Below are 20,089 nucleotides of genomic sequence, written 5' to 3'. Positions count from 1 at the left end.
AGAGATGAAGCTGGCTGTGTGTGGCAGTGAGCATCATGGGACAAGATGGTGGGCATTAGTCACTTTGAGACCAGAGAAGCCATACAGCACCACCAGACAACTCACTTTGGCCCAAAAACCAATAAAGGGAGGGTGTGAGCAGATAAACCACTTTCTGTGAACCCGTTTCTGGACTCTCAGCAACTTTTGCCTTGTGTTTGTCTTGCACTGATAACACTTCAGTGGAACCAGTGACTTACACAGAAGGACCACACAAGCAACACCAAATGAAGGAGCAGAATTGATGCAAGGACCCACAGTGGCCCACCTGGCTGTTTCAGGACTGGAATTTTTCTAAGGGGTTTAGGCTGCTCACTGGGAAGTGTTGTAAAGAAATTAGATTTAAAGTAAATATCCTAGCCTCCCCTACTCTGTAGTGTAGAAGATAGCACATTACTGACTGAGTGCCAAATGTTTAGTACTGATTTTTTTATTGGCTTTCAGATGAAAACAGCTTGTGGAAATGAAATAAAAATACTATGAGTAGTTCTGGCATAGGCAGTCTGAGAAATAGGGTGTTTTATGTGAGCAGCATAATTTGGTGTTAATACAGTAATAGATGTTGTCAGCTACAAATACAGAACAGATCTGCAATCTTATTAGGGAAAACATGGAGTGCTCTAGTCTCTGTGCTGCCTCTGGTACTATTTTGCTGAGGTTTTTTGCAGACTTGTCTGACAGGTTACACCAAATTAGCGCTACAATATCCAACATCATCCACAACAGTTGAAATACCTAATTTGAGGTGTAGCTGGGATTTTTTTGTGTTAGACAATAAAATTGAGATCCTCAGGACTCCTGCTTATGTTACAAACAGGACCTAAAACTAGCAAAGATCTCTGTCTGCCTGATTCTGACAGATCTTTAGACAAATAATGCTCTATTTCTAGATGTACCTTGCAGTCTTTCTCCCATGACAGCAGTGAGCAATTCCCTTCTTAAATGCTACAGAATCAAAGCATTAGACATTACTCCACCTAAGGAGCTGGATGTGGGACATGGTTTCGTAGGCCTGAGGTTGGCTTCTATACAAGACAAACAGCCCTAACAGCTTTTATTCATCTTAAAAAAATCTGGCTACTCTGACTCAGATTAATTGCTCAGTATGTTCAACACATCCCAAGTACACTGAATTTAATCTCTCTATGAGGCAGAAGGTGGATGCTCATATGCATTTCACCTAACAGGTATTTTGGAGACCAGAAATCCCAGATAACATGCACCCCACGAAAAAAGCAGAGCAACTGGAAATCTGTTGTTAAAAGCAACAGCGTTGACAGGCTATAAATCCTGTTCAAGTCCTGGTCTTCCATCCACAGATGATTTGGGAGCAAGAGCTGATATTTGGAATTCTGATTTTTTTTTTTTTTTAGATGTGGTGCTTGGGAATATGGTTTAGCACTGGACTCAGCAGAGTTGGGTTAAGGTTTGGACTCAATGATCTTAAAGGTCTTTTCCAACCAAAATGATTCTGTGATTTGGTGACCTCTCCCTCCAGCAGTGCATGTCTGGTTTCATGCAGAGAGGCAGCAAACATCCCTGCCTGCAAGGACTTGAAGCAGTGGATTGTTTTGCTTATGTATGCTGCCTGAAACACACTGCGGAATCTGCTTCAAAATAATCAGCTCTAGATTGTAAAGTGCCTCCTTTCTCACACTAAAGCAAATGTTTTCTCTGTATTGGGAACAAGAAGGTTAGGGTTGAGGAAATTGAATTAGAGAAGCAAGTAGCAGAGCAGAAAGAGTGCATTGATTGAATCAGCAAATCTACAACTATCTCCCGATTACACCCAGACTACCCACTGCTTGACTGCCCAAACTTCCTGCCATCTCATAGGATTTGTAGGATTTGTAAACAAGTGTGGGTTTTATACAGAAATGTAGAGATGTTGAACGCATTGAAGCTCTTGGCAAATTCCAGGACTTAGACATCTGACACAGGATCAAGGAGTAGTGGAGCCCTGGTCTCACGTTCTGCTTGCGAGACCCAGATCCCAGCTGGTGTATCTTGGCACAGCTCCAGTGAAAGCTGATGTATCCCAGGTGAGAGTCTCTTTTCCTGAATAAGTTTCCCTGTGCATTATATAACACTACTCAGGCTGATTCCCTACAACATTGCCTCTAGTGTTTTACCTAATTCATTTCTAAGGGCAAGTCCAGATGGGATGTTGAATACATCCTTGGCTCAGTTGCAGCTGTTTTCCCCTAAACACTGGTATTCAATTTAAATGATGTAATTTACTATTTGAGAGTAATCTAAGAACTCCCTATTTCTCATACAGTACTCAGTACAGTGCATGTCCTGAAGGTAAAAAGAATTAAAATACGTAAATGTGTTTTTTAACCTGCTATTAGTACTCACCATTCTTGCTGTGGGCAAAAAGGGAACACACCACAGACATAAGGCCAAGAATTTATTATCATTATAATTGCAATATTCTTTGTCTGAATAATAAATCTAAAATGTAATGATTAGTCCAGATTAAATTATTGTTGGAAAAAAAAAATATGATGTAAAAATCTCAGTTACAAAAAAACAGCAATACTGTTTCAATATGATGAGGTTTATTTTTCCTCCTTGTCCTCCTGATTTTATATTTCACCTTGGGGGAGCTATTTTGCATGTTTTCTAACATGCTCTTGCACCCTGCTATTTCTCCATTGGTGTGCTAGCCCATGTTACACCCAGATTAATTGCACATGGTGAGTTTACCCATGTTAAATACTCTTCCTTGTTCTCTTTATTACCCCAGAAGCAGTTTTGCCCATGTCCTCTGGGGCTTTTCTTTAACTGATTGGTAGCCAAGGGGTTTCCAATGCCAGCCTCTGTCTTGCCTTGGACCACTCCATGACTCCTCCTCTACACCATATCCTCTGTCTCTGCTGCTCTCCTGCCATACCTGCACTCCCCTGCACAGCACCATGCAGTCATTAATCTCTACACTGCATTAGGGTAATAAATATCTCATTCTTCACAAAATAAGTACCTCTTACTACCACCTTACACAGCAACTGCAGTTATGCTGTACAACGATGAGCAAAGTAAGACAAATTGGCCATTGCGACCCGGTCATTTGAAAAATTGCTGTTACAGCTAAACCAAGTTAAAACAAAGCTCCAGGCAGGTCAAGACAAAATGAAGCAAAGCAAATGTGGCATGTCTCAGTCCCAAGGCCTTACAAATGCAGTGCAAAGCCTATGGACTGTTACTAGTGAGAGCCATACTGTATTTCCTGGGCTAAAGGGCTACAATAAGTAACATTTCAGAAGGGGATAGCACTGTTGATACTAATGGTGAGTTCTTCAGATAGCAACAGATTCTCAAGCTAATAATAAATTCCTAACATCAGGCATTTTCCTCACTGCAAGCTGCAAGGCTTGTCTATTAACAGAGATGGTAAATAATTCCCTTTTTCTTTATTAAGTTGTTAGTATTTATAACCTGTGATCATGTATCTCACAAGGGTGTGCTCTGCTTCTAGAGTAAATAAATTAAAAGTCTTTAATCTCTGCTCAGACATTTTGCTTCTGTCATTTTAATTTTCCTTGTTTTGGATAATTTGACTTCTCTCTGTGAAGAGTGTACTACTGTATAATTTTGATTTTGTTCTTTCAACATCTTTATAAATTACAAATACATGTAATTTACCTGTTTGTTAGAAAGAAAGCCTTTATATGAACCAGTTGACAAGTCTTTTCACTGTCTCTGCTCTCAGAAAATAACCTTACAATAACTTTCTTGTCCACCAGCAGTCATCTAAGTATGTCAGCATCTTGTTTCATGCCTACTGCCTGTTTCAATTATTATTTCTCTTTATAATGTGTTTTTTTTGCTTCAGCATCATTTCCATGGTATCTTCCTGCCAGTCTTCATTACTCCTATTAATTTGCAAGGTGGGACCCAAGCACACTGCTACTATAGTGAGCCAGCAAAGAGCAAAGATTGGCATTAGCTCCCAAACACTTCCCTACTCCCAGCTTTCAGCATTCCTGACAAACAACATGGAACTCTTCCATCTCTCAGACTATTCTGGTGCTTTTTGCCAAAAAGACTTTTTTCTTGAGGTGCAGAGAAAGAACTGGCTTCCTCTCCCAGATGTTGGTGAGATGCCCATCAATTCCGATCAGATTTGGAACCAATTCTGCTGGAAAAGTATTTCCACAAATGCTTATTTTTAGCGTCATGTTTATAGTCAGTTCACACATTTCTAATTAAAAATAAAAGCTTGGGGTTTTTTCCCTCCGGTCTAAGTGGAACCTGAATGAATTTAAAACTGTATAACCCCATCAAATTAATAAGAGAGTTAAAGTGATGCATTGAGGTTCTAAGCACTGATTTTTTTGCCGTGTTGTTAATGAAAGTGCATTAACTGGTTCCTGAGATGACACATTTTTCCATGTTTATTTCATGTCCCCTTATAAAGTGCTTCTCTGCTAGTCTGCTCAAGATTAATATCTTCTACTTTTATCATAACAACATTCACACAAATCACAGTAGTTCTGCCAAAATCGCAGAATCACAGACTTACTAGAGTTGGAAGGGACCTCTAGAGATCATTTTGTCCCACTGTCCCACCTACAGCACTTTACACAGGACTGTATCTAGGCAGGATTTTGATACCTCCAGAGGTGAACAGTCCACAGCCTCCCTAGGCAGCCTGTCCCAGTGCTCCATCACCCTCACTGTAAAGAAGTTTTTCCTCATATTTAAATTGAATTAATAATACTGATTTAATACTTGTCTATCTTAGATAAACTGGCTGCTGTATATTGAAAACACTTCAAGATGATAAATTTTGACACTGGTTTGAACAGAAAATATGACTGTGTGTGTTAAGAGAAGACTGCCATTTGCCTTGATATAAATATAGTAGAGATGTCTTATTTGACCAGCAGAATTCCCCTCCCTATTCATTTATGTTGATGTATTTAACATCAATACTTAATTGTTGAATAGGTGAGTCAAAGCATTGGAATGATTTTGTGACCTCCAGCTTTCCTGCAAGATAGGCCCTGATCCTTCAGTTACCTCTATGAAGATGGGTCCTCAGACTCAGTATACCCACTGTGAAAGACAAATAACAGAGCAGAGAAAATAAACACTCTACTGGAAAACCTCTGTGTTTCAGTTTAGCATAAAAGTTGTAGAATTTAATTTCTCTGAAGCTGAGTAATGAAAAAAATATTATGTTAGATATTTTTGCATGTAAGTTCATAATCCTTACATACTGGGCTCACATTTGGGGGAAGTCAGCACAGCTCATACCAAAGCCTGCACAGTGTCTACATGTTGTCAAGTTTGCAGACTTAAAAGGAGTAATACACTGGCACGACTTTTGTTCAGTTCAGCACAAGTTTGACTGAGTGCAGGCAGAAAGATAAGGCCTGAAAGAAGCGATCATTCACTAGCTGTACCCTGCCAGGCACTCCTGTCAGTAAACAAGATCTTACTTCCCTTTAAACTTGAGGATGAGGGTAGTCTGAGTTTGTTCCTGTCTGTGCATTACACACAACAGAGTTGTGTTGATTTCCAGTTGTCCTTGGCAAAGAGAAAAAAGCTCTTCAAGGGCCTTTTCTAAAGTGGAAGAAATTACTACAGCCCAGTGAAGAGGGAAGCTTCTTTTTCACTTGTTCCTCTGCAAAAAGCATCAAACACAGACAAGAGATTTGAAATAAAAGTAGCCATAAAGGCTTACAGAAGAAAGCAAACCAACCCTCAGCAAAACTTGCAGAAACTTCCCCCACCCATGTTTTGTTGTAGTGAAACCAGAGTAGAGGGTGACATGAAGTAGGTATCTTTTATGTTTTTCCTTTACAAAATATTAAGTGCCGAGAAAGCCTGTATGTAGCAGAATTCTGGAAGTTTTTGCACTTTAGAACTGCCAGGAATCTTAAATAAACTAAGAGGAATACTCCACAAGCAGAGTTTTACTCTTTTTTTCTTTTTCCGTATCCGCTTTTCCACAAACATACTTTCTTACCAACTTCACTTGCCTTTCTTGCTCCTGAAAACACATCAATACCTTGCCCTGCACTGTAATCCTTGGAAAAAAACCCAGATTTTGTGAAAGCTGTAATCTCTGCACAGCTTGAATCTTAAAAATCATCCAATTACTTAGGAAACTTTAAGTATTTCAATTTGCAGACCAAATCCTCCTCAAAAAAGTTAGTACACAAGCAAAAACATTGCAAACATGAGAACAGAGAACATGTCTCATTTGCAAAAGTTTAAACAGGAGCAGCACTTGGCAGGAGAAATCATTCAATTGATCAGATGGGTTTATGGGACAGGCAGCTGAAAACTGTTCACAAGAGTATAATCTCCCCAGTAATCAGGTGCTCATCGCATGCTACTAACCAGGTTACAACAGTCAGTGGCAAATTTCTGGAGTAATGTTAAACAGTGAAATGAAATATGCCTTTAAAATTATTTTGCTTTATTTGGAGGGAGCAACTGATACTGTCAGCAGTATGTCAAGTGTTTGAAATTTATAAAATAGGAAAACAAGTCATCCCATATTAAAAAAAAAAAATGTTATAAGGAACCAAAACAAATAGAAATACAATAAAATAATAAAAATCTACTTAACTGAGCTCTTCAGCAAAATAATCTAAATAAAATGTATCTTATCCTTCAGTTAATAATAATATTCTTCAGATAGTGATAATAATAACAACAACAACAATAACAACTGTTCAGAAGCAGTTTAGGGAAATTTGCTTCCCTGCTAGAGCTGTGTGTGATGAGGAAGTTCTCTGATGCCTCTGAGCCAGTCACAGATCTGTAGAAAATGGGTTAATAAAGCACATAGAACAGCACCCTGACACAGCACCTGCTGTTCCGGAAATCTTGGCTCTGTTGCATACTACAGGTAAACACCTCTGACTTCACCAGAAAAGAATAAAAAGAGGGCCAAAAACTGTGGGTGGTATATATCTAAACAAAATCTGTCCCTTCTCTGATTTGAGTTTTGTCGTAAGGGAGAAGTGTAAATCTGGTAAAATTCAGATGGAAAGTAGGAGTGAGATTAGTCTTCCTCCATTCCACTCAAACAGTTAAGTCAGTAGAGAACTTGGTCTTCTCATGTAGGACAACCACACACTGAGGAATTCAGGGAAAAAAAAACAATTATCAAAAGTAATGTGATAACAGTAACATCTGAAACAGTACTTAAAACTCCATTATTGTCCTGAAAAATCCTTGGTGTTTAGTGAGAATAAACAAATTAAAGTCATGATCAAAGCCATGTTAAAACACATCATTCAAAGGTGTACCCTATATGATACTCTTACTTAGTGTTACCAACTTATTTACAAATAAATTTTCTTGATGTAAATATTAATTTCCTTTGGCAATAAGTTTTACTGTAGGGATCTTGTACTCACCAACAAGGAGTGTCTGGTTGAAGTGATGATGGTCAATGGCAGCCTTGACTGCAGTGATCACGAGATGGTGGAGTTCAGGATCCTTTGCAGGAGGAACAGAATACCCAGCAGGACCAGAACCCTGGACTTCTGCAGGGCCAACTTTGGCCTCTTCAATCAATTACTGAGAGAAGTCCCATGGGACAAGATGCTGGTTGGTAAGAAGGCTCAAGGTAGTTGGTGAACATTCAAGGACCACTTCTTGCAGTCTCAGGATCAGAACATCCCAATGGGTAGGAAATCAAGTAAGGGAGCCAGGAGACCAGCGTGGTTAAACAAGGAACTGCTGGGCAAACTGAAGTGGGAAAAGAGAATCCATGGATCATGGAAGAAGGGCTGGTCACTTGGGAGGAATATAGGACTGTTGCCAGAGCATGTAGGCAGGCAATAAGGAAAGCTAAGGCCTCCTTAGAACTAAACCTTGCTAGGGAGGTCAAAGACAATAAAAAGGGCTTCTTCAAATCCATTGCAGTCAGAACTAGCACTAGAGGCAACATAGGCCCACTGCTGAATGAGGTGGGTGCCCTGGTGACAGAGGATATACAGAAGGCAGAGGTACTGATGCCTTCTTTGCCTCTGTCTTTACTGCTGCAGACTCTCCCCAGGAGCCCCAGATCCCTAAAGCCCCAGAAGGAGTCAGAATAAAGGAGGAGTTTGCCTTGGTAGATGAGGATTGGGTTAGGGATCTGTTAAACAATCTGGACATCCATAAATCGATGGGTCCTCATGGAACACCCGCAGGTGCTGAAGTCATTGCTTGGCCACTCTCCATCATCTTTGGTAAGTTGTGGCCAACAGGAGAGGTGCCTGAGGACTGGAGGATAGCAAATGTCACTCCAGTCTGCTAGAAGGGCAAGAAAGAGGAACCAGGTAACTATAGACCAGTCGGCCTCACCTCCAGCCCTAGAAAGGTGATGGAACAACTTGTCCTTGGCACTATCTCTAGACATATCAAGGATGAGGGGGTCATCAAGAGCAGTCAACATGGTTTTGCCAAGGGCAAATCAGGTTTGAACAACCTTACAACCTTCTATGAGGAAGTAACTACGTGGATAGATGATGGTAGGGTGGTAGATGTGGTTTGTCTTGATTTCAGTAAAGCATTTGACACTGTTTCCAACAGCATCCTTGTAGATAAACTGAGGAAGTGTGGTCTTGATGGTCAGGCAGTGAGGTGGATCATGAACTGATTGAAAAGAGGAAGTCAGAGAGTTGTGGTCAATGGGACAGAATCTAGTTGGAGGCCTGTGACTAGTGGAGTCCCTCAGGGGTCGGTACTGGGACTGATACTATTCAATATTTTCACCAATGACCTGGATGAGGGAACAGAGTGTGCCCGCAGCAAGTTTGCTGATGTCACTAAAGTGGGAGGAGTGGCTGACACACCAGAAGGCTGTGCTGCCATTCAGTGAGACCTAGACAGGCTGGAGAGTTGGGCAGGGAGAAACTTCATGAAATTCAATAAGGGCAAGTGCAGAGTCTTGCATCTGGGGAAGAACAAGCCCATGGACCAGTTCAGGCTGGGGGCTGACCTGCTGGAGAGCAGTGTAGGAGAAAGGGACCTGGGGTCCTGGTGCACAGGAGGATGACCATGAGCCAGCAATGTGCCCTTGTGGCTAAGAAGACCAATGGCATCCTGGGGTGCATTAGAAAGGGTGTGGTTAGTAGGTCAAGGGAGGTTCTCCTCCCCATCTGTTCTGCCTTGGTGAGGCTGCATCTGGAATATTGTGTCCAGTTCTGGGCCCCTCAGTTCAAGAAGGACAGGGAACTGCTTGAAAGAGTCCAGCACAGAGACACAAAGATGATGAAGGGAGTGGAACATTTCCCTTATGAGGAAAGCCTGAGGGAGCTGGGTCTCTTTGGCTTGGAGGTGACTGAGGGGTGACCTCATAAATGTTTACAAATATGTTAAGGGCGAGTGTCAGGAGGACAGAGCCAGGATTTTTTTCATTGATGTCTAGTGATAGGACGAGGGGCAATGGGTGCAAATTGGAGCATAGGAGTTTCCAGTAAACATTAGAAGAAACTTCTTCAGTGTGCAGGTGGCAGAGCCCTGGGACAGCCTGCCCAGAGAGGCTGTGAAGTCTCCTTCTCTGGAGACATTCCAAACCCGCCTGGACACGTTCCTGTGTGATGTGCTCTGGGTGATCCTGCTCTGGAAGGGGGGTTGGACTGGGTGATCTTTCGAGGTGCCTTCCAACCCCTAAGAGACTATGATTCTGTGATTCTCTGACAAGTGGATTTTTATAAGGTCATATGACTCAGAACCAAACCAAAGGGTTCTGCAATGAGAACTTGAAGGCTGAAATGGTAAAGGGCTGTGCCATGGACATTGAGAGCAGCAACATAGTGCCAGCAAGAAAAAAAGAGACAGGTTTTTTCTATTATTACCTCTATTGAATGACTACGGAGATAAAAGTACTTTAGCTGTAGGTCAATGAGTTCTTTGTTAGCACCATTTTAGTTCTGCCATCATTGAAACTGAGAATGCCATCATGGAAATAAAGAATTATTTACCAACAGTACACAAATCCAATGGTCTGTGTGAGGATTATCTCATTAGAGGCAGGGGGAAAAAAATACATTTTTTTAAAATCTTTTAAAATCTTTCTGCACACATAAACAACTACACAAATTGAGCTAAATGTAATGTATTTACTTTAATTTACTCAGTATTTACGTAACAAATCTGCTTTATTCTGTGACTAAAGAGACCACCTATGCACATTATAACTTTGTGCAAGAAGTTATTTATATGTAAATAAAGTAAGTCCCTGTTGTTGGAACATTTGAAGACAAAAAGACACAACTGTTTTCCAAAATTCACTTATACTAATAAAAAAGAGTAATATTTTATGTGAAAATTTATTACTGACCTTTTGTTAGTAAACTTTTCATGGACAAAATATCTTGAAATAATGTTGTACACAGGTATTCAATGAAAAGTTTGTGTGAATGTATTCTGATCCATGAGTTAATTATTGGCTGTCACTGAATCTTTAATGATTTTCTGTTAATTTGTTTTTTGGTCTACTTGACTGGCCACCAAAATTAGCTACTGCCATGGCTACTGTTAGTCTGTAACTATTCAACTTTCAAGAACAAAATATGAAGATGTGAGCCGTAACCCATACTTTAAAAGGAGCTGGCTTTTTGATAACCCAATTCTATTATGAATGGAAATGCATTGATTTTGACAATGCTGCCAACACATTATAGTGTGGAAATTGGCTTCAATGCTAAACTTTCCACTTTAGAGTGAGGAATCACCAGAAGGATATTGCTAGCTGTACTGAATTTGTTTCCCAAGTGTCACAGATTCACATTGGGTCAACGTTAACAGAAAAGTAAAATTACTAAAAAGAAAATTGATTCTGTCGAGTCTCAAACCAGGATACCAAGTTACTTTTAAAGTGTATGACACTAAACTATGAAAAACCTTGTCATTTTATCTATGATCTGACAAAAGGTTTCATTCCCTAACCCCTGACTTGGATATTTTTTCACTAGCTGCTGTAATTTAATCTCATATACGAGAACACTTTGTTGACTTAGAGATTCTGCTGTGACAGAATAGCAAAGGTAACATTTGAGAAATGAGAATAACTGGAGAAAAATCCTGTGAGCTGTTAAAAAGAACTGTGTAGGTAAAAGATGACGATGGGATGGAGATTTGTTCGTGAAATGTTAAAGCCATAAACAGAGCATAGTTAGAACTGTTAAAATAAATAGCTGTATTCATTCGTGTTGGCAATGAATCCCAGCCAAACAAAACATCTCTAAGACCTTTAATCTTGATCTCTGTGGCACCACCTTGTTCTCCTCTCCAGCCTACAACTGCAATGCATCAAGCCTCCCTGGAAACTCGCAGCTGCGTTACGTCTGTCCAGCCTTCATCTTTCTCTGGACAAACACTTCTTTCAAAATTCAAAACACATCAAAGTCATCATTCAGGATCCTGAGAGACTTCTTTGTTTTTCTGTGCATATTTGCACATGTTTGGCCTTGTGAAGGGTGCTTGTTTTCATTCACTGAAGATACTTTGTGAAACACAAAGCACACAGTCTGTTCCATTGTATAGCAAGGACCAAATAAACATGGTTGGTTCTTCTCTTCTTATTTTTATTTTTCCTATGAGACATCCATATGAGATATGCTAATGTCTTCAAGGCTTTTTTATTACCTTCTCTTTCACAGGTGATCTTGGAATGAGAGAAAATCCTAGTATGCCTTTGTTTCTACTAGGAGTGGTGGCCTTCAGTCACTTGCTGGACATCCATATCCATAACAACTCACAACCCAAGCATCCTGACACCACAATATGAGTTTGACTGTAACTGGTGCTACAGTGAACAATATCAGAAACTCATGTAAGACTGAGATTCCAACTGAGAACTGAATACATTAATTATTCTTCTACTGAGGTTTCTTTTAGACTTGCTAGAATTGCTTCAAACTCTGCTGATTCATTGCTATGGTTTAAGTAATTTCAATGTCATTTTGTTGCCTTCATCTCATGGATTCTAAGTTTCCCACTTTGCCTAAGTCACTCCCATTGTTATGTTCTAATTTCTGCAAATTCTTCATTATGTGCTGTTGTTAACAAGTTGTGCTTTGGTAGAGAATTCAGTACACAATAGTTTGTTCCAAGTTTAGCTTTTCTGGGGTGCCAAGAGAAACCTATACAGTAAGCTGGGAATGAGGTCAAGAAGCAAATATTGGAATATTTCTATTAAATAAATTTTATTATGGGGAATAATTCCTAAGTTCATGTAGCCTCTATCCAGTCGTACTGCCAACAGTTCCCTGTCTCTCTTGAACTGGGGAGCCCAGAACTGGATGCAGGATTCCAGATGTGGCCTCAGCAGGGCAGAGTAGAGAGGGAAGATGACCTCTCTCCACCTACTGGCCACACTCTTCCTTATAAACCCTAGGATTCCACTGGCCCTCTTGAAGGCAAGGGCACATTGCTGGTTCATGGATTCCCTAGCTGAGAATCTCTAGAAAAGACAAATGAATTAACTGGGAAAGGACAGCTATCAAGAGAGTTAAATTATTTCAAGACATTTTTGTGGAGCAGATTAAAAAGGCAACTCAGGGAAAGAATTGTAGCTCCATAATAATTTAGGAACTTGAAAAAGGAACCACTTCAGTGGTTTATATCTCCCTTTCTAAATTAAAGGACCTCTTTAGGGAAACTAAACTATTTCATTTACTTCCATGGGGCCATCTGCAGATGCTATAGACTAGCCTAGAATAAGCCTTTGAAGTCTCCTCTGAACTTGTTAGAGCATGAGAAACCTTTTCAAATCACCATGGGAAAAAGCTGAAAGTTAAGGACAAAAAAAAAAAAAAAAAGAAAGAAAAAGAAAGAGACAAGACTTTATATCCTCCTCACATGGTAAGAGTTGCACTGTCCCTGTTCCCAGGGCTCTGCTGCTGCCTTGATTGCTGTTTTGGCAGAGACAAGTCCAACAAGAGAAAAGTCACTAGAAAAGTGACACACATCCCCTCTGCACCAAAAACAGAGGCTTCATATCACAATGGAGATTCAAAAGCTTCTGAGACAGTATTGTAACCTCTTCAACTACCTTATTGTTTAGATTAATGCTTTATGTATTTTGAAGAAAAGAGAGCTCTGTAGGGTCCCTTTCTTGTTTTTCTTATTTATTACTTAGATGACTGTCTTATGATTTGATTATCTGATGCTTGTATGTAGTGCTTCATCATTACTATTGTGCGTGTTAGTCTTCATGGGACAGGTCTCCAAAGTGCCACTTTCTGTGAAATATGACTGTGAAAGGAAAGCAATTATAATTGTTTTGAAGTATGATAGTTCCAGTGAACTGTCAATTCCTGTTTAAAGTGAAGTTTTTAAAGGTTAGTTGTTACTTACTTATGTAGTTCTTTTTTTAATTGCAACTTTCACTTATCTAATTTATGTTAGTTTTCAGAATTAAGAAAGGAATAATTAAAAGTTTAAAATTGTTTCTGGTAAACAGCTGCCATATGGGCTAAAAATTGTTGCAGAGGATCATTTTTCAAACATCTGTTTCACTTAATCTTGACCTTTATGAGAGGAGATAGCACACTCTGAAAAGGATTGAAGCTGTTATGCTGCATCAGTTAATTAAGTGAAATAATTGGACACATTTCCAGACTATAGGTAAGAAGGAAACTTTGTCATGAATATGTGTTATTGTCAGGGCTATTTCTTTCAAAAGAACTTGATTAAAAAGTTGCTTTCTGAGTTAGAAGGCTGGTAAGATAATTACTTGGAAAGCCCTACAAGCCCAGTTCAAGCCACAGAGGATGAAAATGCAGTTAGCAATCCTCTACACTTTTCCATCCTTGAGGTCCATTTCAGCTTTTTGTGGCTGAACAGTTTGGGCTTTTTAAGGGACAAAAGATATTTACTGTTCTGTTTTACTCCACGGATTTCATAGTTCTTCACAAGAGCTGCAGAAAGAAAAAGTTGATCAGGTGTGACAGGTTCTTTGTCTTTACTCTAACTGTTTTAGTGAAATACATCACACCAGGTGCAGCAGTAGCATCTTACAAAGACAATGAGAAAAAATTCTGATTGAGATCTACATATTCCTCTGTTCTTCTCCAGTAAATGTCACATCTTCCTGATGAGGCCACTGGAGTGAGAAATTAGTCTTCATGGTTAACATTCAACTGTATTTAAAGACTTTTCTTCTCGGAAGAAATTCACTGCAGTCTGAAAACTTGCTCTCATAAAGATGAGTAAAGATTTAGACAAAACTCTCACAGTCTTTGGCTGATGAGCCACTACAAGGCTTAATTCAGAGCTTATTGATCCCAATGACAGCTCTTCTGTGTACTTTAAATGTGTGCTGCATTGACTTCATGGACCTTAGTGACAGCATATGAAAAAAATTAAATCCTTCACATGAATTATCTTTTTAATGATTCAAATAATGATATTCAGTAATGCAAAGCATAAATTGCTTAACACATTTCTTTTTCTTCAGTCTGTACTAAGATATTTTATAGGCAGATGAACAGAATTCGTAGTCTTGGATATATATGGAAATATTATCTCCCCCTTCATACTTGGGATAAAATGAGACTATAACAATCACATGCATATTGAAACTACTAACTATGCATTCAGAACATTGTCACTGAAGGAACCTGCAAGGATTTGATTTGTGTAGATATTCTTACCCAGAGAGGTTGTGGAGTCTCCTTCCCTGGAGACATTCAAAACCCGCCTGGACACGTTCCTGTGTGATGTGCTCTGGGTGATCCTGCTCTGGCAGGGGGGTTGGACTGGATGATCTTTCAAGGTCCCTTCCAACCCCTAAGATTCTGTGATTCTGTGATTCTGTGACTCAATAACTTCTTTTAAGATCTGCTACAAGTTGATGTCTAGGAATATTGATTCAAATATATTTTATTGTTAGGAGGATTTAGTGTACTTAAACATGTGAAGATTTTGTTCTTAGCACACGTTTATCCCAATTATTTTTTCTATTCTTTTGGATTTATGACAACCTGCAAATTAATTTATTCTTCAGTATTTAGTTTAATTGTGGGGGGGGGGGTGGGGTTGATCTACATTATCTTTCATTTATATAGTATTAAATGTCCACTCCAGATAGATCCATTTAATGGCTATACAACCTTTACTGGCACCTTCACCAAATGCTGTATTTGGCTTGAGCAGTCAGAGGACTCTTTCATGGTTTATTTTATTTCTAAAGCTGAACAGGGACCTGTGAGCGTGAGGTAAATTGCTGAACTGGAGTAACTCAGCCATTGGTGTTGGGGCAGTCACAGCTTCTCTGGGCAACCTGGGCTGGTGTATCACCACCCTCACAGTGAAAAACTTCTTCCTAATGTGTAATCTGATGTCCCTTCTTCCAGTTTAAAGCTATTCATGCCCTTGTATAAAGTCTCTCTCTGTATTTCCTGGAGCCCCTTCAGGCACTGGAGGGTGCTCTAAGGTCTCCCTGAAGCCTTCTCTTCTCCAGGCTGAATAACCCCTGCTCTCCCAGACTGTCTCCAGAGCAGAGCTGCTTCAGCCTTCTGATCATCTTTGTGACCTCCTCTGGACTTTTTTCAATGATAGTAGTATGCTAAAATACCACCAAAATACCATCAAAATTATGGTATGTTAAAATAAGCATAAGCAGGCATAGAGATACATAAATAAAAGTATTTATTCCTAAAATAGATTTTGAAGCCCCCAATTGTGGTATTGTGTGTAGTGTTTTAACAAATAGCACAAAAAAAAAAAAAAATCTATTTTATATCTAACTTTAAAGTTCCTGAACACTTTTTTTTTCTTGCTTTGTCTGCACTAATACTCATGCAGTGCTCATCTTAACTGGCCTCTAACTGTTTTCTGTACAAATGGAGTTCTTTTTAAAATAAAACATCACGTCTGCCTATTAAACTCTTCTTCTTTTGGCTATGCTTCCAACTTATCCTTGGGATTTTCATATTGTTTTGTCTCTGTCCAGATCAACCAGCTCCCTGGTGTGCAATCTCTCAATTTCTTAGCAACTATCTGAACATACTCTTAATTTTGTTAGAGTCAGTGTAAGTGGCTCCAGACATCCCCAGAAAAGGGACTTTAATGGTCTCATTTTGAAACATTCAACATGGGTGGGTTGGATTTTCCTATTGCAACTTACAAGAGCAGCAGCAGAATTATGGGTGAGAGTTTATTTATTTAACTAAAATGAATATTTTCTCACCGAGACCCATTTAAAGCTTAAAGGTAAATTTTTATTCCACCAAAATAGTTGAGACAGACAGAAGTGATGGATAAAAATACAAACTTCCTTCTAATAATGTTCTAGAGTTTCTACTACTTCTGGGAGTGAAGTTATTGGTGGAAATACGACAAATTTTAAAATGTCTGATTGGTAGTTAGTGTAGTGCAATACAATAAGACAAGTTTATTAGAAGTGGAACTCTTGTAATAAAAAAACCTTTTTTATTTTTTTCCCTGAAATTAACAGTCATACTTGAGAGGCAATTTTAAAGCTTCATTTTGAAGTATGAAAGACTATTCAAGTATGACCTTTTTTTTCTCCCCACAGTACTAACATCCTAATTCATTTTAATGCTATAGTTTTATCTTTAACAAATGAAGCGTTGCCTTCCAAGAAAGGACAGGCTGTCACTTTAATGGAGGATGAGACAACTAAAATGATGTCATAGAATTTAATGTGTTTTATCTTAATAAATGACCAAACAGTGACTTTTTGGTTTATGTGAACAAACCCCGAAACCTAGTTTTCAAATATTTGGAGAAGATCAAGTGCTTTGAAAATCAGACAGCTTTAGCTAGGGGCTTAATTAGAGATTCACTACCTTTGGCAGTGCGACACAAAGGTGCCAGTTGTAACACTTTCTAATTCTCATCTTGTTTATGTTCTGTGACAGTGTTCACTGATTGTAATGAGTGCTGTGAAGCCTCTCTTTTTGAAAATAAATTTCTGAATATGAAAGCAATTACCACAATTAGGTGCAGCCAATTAGCACAAAAGAAGAGAGGTGTTTGCTATAGAAGCTGCTAGGTGATGCAATTCCATGATGCATGCTGTTTCTCACTCTGCACCAGCAAATATCCCAAAGCCACCTAATAAAGGCCTATATGATATGGGAGCTGTTGTTATCTAAAACAGGATGATGAAAAAGAGGTCCCTAACCTGATGTTGGCATCTGCTACTCCTGGTATTTCTTATTGTTGCTTTAAAAGGGACCATATGTTCCATTGTCATTATTTCAGATGTGCTTACAAATGAACAGAGCACACAAGGACATGCTTATAAAGTATTTCAACAAAAATTGCTGTTAGAGCAGGCTGAAGAAACTGTAGCATAACAAAAATCCCTTCTATGAAATTAAATAGCATACCTAGGGTAGATCCCTTAACATATATTCCAATATACTATATGATTTAATCAGGAATGTTAGTAACCTGAAGTGTGAGGAAAAGGTCATTTATTACTCAGTCCCACAGAACTGTGTCTTTATGCTTGTCATGAGCATCTCATGGCTTCCAAGTACAACTGGTCTGTGAGCAGTTTACCAACCAAACATTAAAGAAATTAGAGGGAGGCAATTGGTGTGTTTTAAAGCACAATCTAGAGTGAAATCTACTACAATTTAATTGTCTTACTGTTCTTTTGTCTAATTTGCTGCCTGGTGGTGCAATCTGTTTCTTAAACTAATGAGTTTTAACATAAAATGCAGGTTAATCCCAAGAGGTAAGTAGTGCTCATTTGTTAGGCAAATGCAGTTCACAGGCTGAACAGCTACTTTGGGTTGAGTTGTGCTGTGTGTGTTACTTCCACTAAACACAGAAGGCTCTTTTATTTCTTTTACTTTTTCTGAGTTAAATCTTTCGACTTCATTCCTTTTATCTTTGATGGCCAGTAGTGTCTAGCAAGAACTGCACTGATACTCTGATAAATACCATTGTGATGCTGCAACGTGCACATTACAGTTTTGTTTTAAGTAAATTGCCACCTCTTCATCAATTAGTCAAACAGGATGAACCTTATTGCAATCACTTTTCCATGAAAGAGCAGTTGAGAACTATGAACACGGTAAAATTGTCTGCTTGCTGGTATTCTCTACCACTGTTGAGGCCTACACCTCTATAGAGCTCTTCAGAAAAAATAAATAAAAAAAGTGTGGCTATTGTATTAGGCTATTAATGGACAGTGAAGTATGGCTGAGAATGCCTAATTTGCAAGCCAAATTTTGTCATTAAAGGAAAAGTTAATGATCAATTAATCTAGGTTATGTATATGTATTTATAAATATATTTCTATACATTTTAATATATATTTGTATTACTTTAGCAATGACTGGAGTTGAATGATTTCAGACTTCTGAAACTGGTGAACTTTTCAACAAAGCTTACTCAAGTCCACATTCTCACTACAATTGCATTTTCATAGCTCCTGATTTTTTATGAGGTTTTTTATAAATTTGATAATCTATATAAATTATGTGTGCTAGTCAGATCTTAGGTCCTGCTGTGTTGCAGTTCACAACTGATATAAGAAATCAAACTGCTGAAGAACAAGAGTCACAACATTTCTACAAATGTGTAGAATCTGTATGCTGCCTGGTCTGCAGTAGCTGCAGTTTCTGACTGAGGTATGGTGGAAATGGCTGGATGTGACTCTGCTGAAACTAATATTATCCAAGACAAACTCAGCAGCCCCGCATCCCAGAGGGATCATTCTTAGATTGTCTGGTCACTGGGATGTGGTTATGTTGCTGAAAAGGTACACTTTACCTCTGCCTGTGTGAGTGCTTTGCTTGGTTTAAACACTTTCAGGGTAACTTTTAAAAACACCTGCAGGCAACAGAAATATTTGGGTAACTTTCCTGAAAGTTTTTAAGCAACTGTGGGTTAAAATTTATGATCAAGGTTTTTTTCAGAGAGCTATGCCAGCTAAACCTGTAGTGGGGGCATCTTTTGCAAGGTGCTGGATCCGCTCATTTCTCAAGGCAGCGTTGCACTGGCATATTAACCATCAGTTCCAACATCTTGCCACGTAAACTGAGCTCACTTGATTCTGCACATTTGGACAAGAGCTGGACTAGTTCATAGGGATTAATAAAGGGATTAGAAATCTGTCTCATTTTGTGGGGATGTGGCAGCTCTCTGGCTGCTGCTGCTTGTCTGCTTCCCAGCAGTCCAAGTGTTGATTATTGTATTTATGATAATATATTGACAGGGGGAAAAGTAAGCTGAGCCAACATATGCCAATGACATTAAATATGTTACCTAAACAGTTTTAAGTATTGTAAGGATGTGTCTTATATTTTTAGCTGTCTCTGTGGAATTACACCCTTATTTTATTAATTCTCCAGCTATAGAAAGTCTGCTGGAGACTTTTAATAATGTAATGAGAAAGCAAAAATAACATCTTCAAAATGTATTTTTTCATCTTCCAGGCATCCCAGATCTATGTATATGTTTTCTTTTCTCTTTGCTGGTCTCCTTTACAAAATATCAGTTCTGTAGCTTCCTGAAGAATATTTTTTATCTTTTGAAGTACGGGTTTTTAACTTATATTCTAAGTAGGGAGAAGTTTTAGCTGAGGAGCAGAGTTAAATTGCTGAGGAGCAATTTAAACCAAGATTAACACATTTGAAACTTAGCAACTAGCTTCATAAAACATGAAATTACGGTCAATGAAAAACTTCTTGTGTAATATATTCTTACCATAATGGTTCATTTTAAAGCAGGTTTAACATCCTATCACAGAAAGACAAGTACCATGATATATCTTCAACTGATTAAACAGACTACTTTTCAATATACGAGTAATACAAGGAGTTGCTCTTTGATACATTCTGACTATCTCATACTTTCTTCTCTATTCTGCATTATTTTTTTGTATTACTTAAAAGAAAGCAAGATTAGTTTAGATGTTGGTAATTTCAGCCAGTGATTTATGGGGTCCAATCTGAGAAAAATCAAGCAAAATTAGCCTTTTAAAATAAAAGTGTCTATTTACAACACACAAATGAGCAAAACCCACAAACATTAAAAATGGTAAATGAGAGTGTGCCTGCTCTTACTTCCTCCCCAAAAGATTGTTTGTTTGTTTGTTTGT

The sequence above is a fragment of the Apus apus genome, chromosome Z, assembly GCF_020740795.1.
Source record: "Apus apus isolate bApuApu2 chromosome Z, bApuApu2.pri.cur, whole genome shotgun sequence".
Taxonomy (NCBI): Eukaryota; Metazoa; Chordata; class Aves; order Apodiformes; family Apodidae; genus Apus; species Apus apus.
Note: the sequence above shows the minus strand (reverse complement) of the source record.